The 1,409-nt window shown below is 43.4% G+C and overlaps 1 non-coding gene across 1 annotated transcript; it reads right to left on the bottom strand.

The window, feature by feature from the left end:
* Window positions 1-616: 616 nt before the first annotated feature.
* On the bottom strand, window positions 617-723 carry LOC131013798 (small nucleolar RNA R71). The gene has a single exon (XR_009097878.1). It is a non-coding gene; the product is annotated as a small nucleolar RNA R71 (small nucleolar RNA).
* Window positions 724-1,409: the final 686 nt, after the last annotated feature.

Below are 1,409 nucleotides of genomic sequence, written 5' to 3'. Positions count from 1 at the left end.
TAGTTTTAGTTTTTAAAATTTCTGTTTTTGTTTGTTGTCTCAGGCGTGTATGATCACGAGATCCAAAGGAAAGGAACATCTAGTGCCTTTGAACTTGGAAATCGAAAAGCAATACAAAAGAGACAACCGCGAAAAGAAAAAGCTAGAAATGGAAGAGAATAACATGGACCTTCCAACTCTTGTGCAAGTCGTGACAAACCTTCAGAGGCAACTAGATGAAGAAAGAGAGCGCAACCGGGCTCCTCCACCAGAGCCACCACTGAATCACATGTATCAGCCTCGAGTTGATCAATTCCAAGGAGGCAAATGGGGACCAACTGTGCAAGCCAACACATTCGAGCTGAAGCCGGGATTGATAAACATGGTGCAAGCTGAGCAGTTTAGTGGAGCGGCTTCTGAAAATCCGCATGCTCACATTACCCAGTTCCTAGATATCTGCGACACTATTAAGCAGAATGGAGTGCCACCTGATGCCATCAGAATGAAGATGTTTGGATTCTCTCTCAGGGACAGAGCGAAGGAGTGGTTCAAGAGTCTGGACAGAGGTGCTATTACTGGATGGGAGGATTTGTGTAGAGCTTTCTTAGCAAAATACTTTCCTGCCTCTAAGGCTCAGAAAATCATTGCAGAGATTTCTCACTTTTCCCAGCTAGGAGATGAGACCATTCATGATGCCTGGGAAAGATTTCGCGAGCTGCTCAGGAACTGCCCGCAACATGGTTTCACAGAGGATCAGCAAATCATTCACTTTTATAATGGTTTGACTGGTCTAACAAAAAATATGGTGGATGCCACTGCAGGTGGATGTCTTCTCCATAGAAATACAAAGGAGGCATATCGTGTGATAGAAGAGATGGCCTCCAACAGTTATCAATGGCCGAATGACAGAAATTCCACAAGAAGAATTGCAGCTGTGAATGAGGAGAGAAATGATTTTAAGGAGAAATATGAAGCTCTTCAAAAGCAGTACGAGATGGAGAGAAAGACACTACTAGCTAAAATTCCTCAGCAGCCAAGTTTACCTGATGTGTCGCAACTGGAAGACGCTAATTATGTCCAGCGGCAGTACCAATTTAATAGATCAAACTATCAAGGACATCAGGGCGGCAATCCACCATATCATCCAAATAATAGAAACCATCCGAATTTTTCCTATTCAAATCCCAACAATGCTTTGCAACCTCCACCTGGATTTTCTGTTTCTAGTGGGGGAGTCATCAATGAGCCAAAGAAAGATTCAATGGAAGAAATGATGAAGCAAGTATTGGTGAAGGTCACCGGGATGGAGACAAACTCGACAAACTTGGGAACCAAAATGTTCAACATGGAGCAAAATGTGTCAGCACTTTCTAAACAGGTGCAGATGTTAGAGAATCAAGTTGGACAAATGGCTAACCAAGCAGCTGCAC

This window comes from Salvia miltiorrhiza, chromosome 2, assembly GCF_028751815.1.
Source record: "Salvia miltiorrhiza cultivar Shanhuang (shh) chromosome 2, IMPLAD_Smil_shh, whole genome shotgun sequence".
NCBI lineage: Eukaryota > Viridiplantae > Streptophyta > Magnoliopsida > Lamiales > Lamiaceae > Salvia > Salvia miltiorrhiza.
The sequence above is the reverse complement of the archived record's forward strand: the minus strand, read 5'-3'. Positions and strand labels throughout refer to the sequence as shown.